Genomic DNA, 2,120 nt, shown 5'->3' on the forward strand with positions numbered 1-2,120 from the left:
TAATATTAATTATTGATGAGGTAGATATTAAAAGATGCATGCTCAGTTATCAAATTATGACTACACAGATCATATCCAACAATGTGATATAGATTATTAATATTAATTATTGATGATTTAGATATTTAAAGATGCGTGCTCAGTTATAAAATTATGACTACACTGATCATATCCAACAGTGTGATATAGATTATTAATATTAATTATTAATGAGGTAGATATTTAAAGATGCGTGCTCAGTTATCAAATTATGACTACACTGATCATATCCAACAATGTGATCTAGATTATTAATAATAATTATTGATGAAATAGATATTGAAAGATGGGTGCTCAGTTATAAAATTATGACTACACTGATCATATCCAAAATTGTGATATAGGATATTATTAATAGTTATTGATAAGGTAGATATTAAAGGATGCGTGCTCAGTTATCAAATTATGACTACACTGATCATATCCAACAATGTGATGTAGAGTATTAATATTAATTATTGATGATGTAGATATTAAAAGATGCGTGCTCGGTTATCAAATTATGACTACACTGATCATATCCAACAATGTGATGTAGAGTATTAATATTAATTATTGATGATGTAGATATTATAAGATGCATGCTAAGTTATCAAATTTTGACTACACTGATCATATTTGATATTGTGATTGATGATGATATATTCATATAAAGAGTTCTTCTGTACAATACTCACAGTATTTTTTAATCCATCCACATGAAGAAGAGACACAAGAAGAGTTGTTTGAAATTGTGAAGCCTCACAACCTTACTAATTGTGATGACATTTAATATAATATTACAGCCATACACAAATAGTAAGGTAGTTAGGGTCACTACAATCTATCAAAATAATTAACATTAATTAACTGGAAACATTGTTAATTATCAGTTTGAGTTTGACTATTGTCTCTTTTGTTGTAGAATTGAAGCTCTCTTTATCCATTGCTTTCAACCTGAAAATAAACTGGCCTAATACCTTGCCATTAGCAATGAAATCAACTTACACACTAATATTTTATATAGATAGGCTGTCTATGACCCCCCAGCCTATCCCTAGCTAGGCCTATGCCTCTCTATACCATTCTGCTGGCTAGCTAGCTAGGCCCTAGGCCTAGTCCTATAATTAATAGCACAGGTCTCATATATATAGGCCTAGAGTGTTTAGACTGAGCCTGGTTATATGCCTATTTATTTAACTAGGCCTAGGCCTAGGCAGGCATAATCAGCCTAAACTAAGGCCTAATAAACTAGTCTAGGCCTAGGCCCTAACTAGAATACATAGAGCTAGCTAGTTAGGCTAGCCTAGGCCTAGCTACTTATTAGCTAGTAAGTAGGCCTAGCTAGCTAGCCTACCAGTTCCCTAGTAGGGCCTAACCAGGTGGGCCTAGCCTAGCTAGTAGGCCTAGGCCTAGTAGTACTAGTAGTAGGCCTAGTACTAGTAGTAGCCTGCTGCTAGGCCTAGCTAGACTAGGCTAGCCCTAGTAGTAGGCCTAGGCTATAGGCCTAGTAATACTAGGCCTACCTAGGCTACTAGCTAGAGTAGAGAGATACTAGCCTACCTAGGCTAGGCCTAGGCTAGCCTAACTAAGGCTAAGCCTAGCTAGAGGGCCTAATCTGCCCTTTTTGGAGGCTAAAATATTGTCTAAAATAAGCTATGACCTACAAACATAGCTTAACTATCTGTTAAGGGTGACACTTATGATGGGTAATCAATAAAATATGCTTCTAAATCTACCTTTTTGGCTTGCAATCTTAATATCCAGTATAGCCTAGGCTTGCACGGATCAGGTAGCGAAACGAACGATGTGAGAGCAGAGGAGGAGGAGGCCTCCTAGGGCCTAGGTTTCAGGCAGAAAAGAACATCTCGTGTTTGTGAAATTATATATCTATTTATAGTTATTTTAAAATATATTCCTAACATTTAAAAAATTATATATATTACTGATAATTAATTATAAGAATGATACTCTACCTAATGATATAATCAATAAATGTATTTTCCGTACGAAATTAATTATATACGAGGATGGCATAAGTGATAGTTCTCTGTTATCAAAAAACAACTACATAATATACCTGACAACACGACCGATTGTTT

The sequence above is a fragment of the Antedon bifida genome, chromosome 7 (genome assembly GCF_963402885.1).
Source record: "Antedon bifida chromosome 7, ecAntBifi1.1, whole genome shotgun sequence".
Taxonomy (NCBI): Eukaryota; Metazoa; Echinodermata; class Crinoidea; order Comatulida; family Antedonidae; genus Antedon; species Antedon bifida.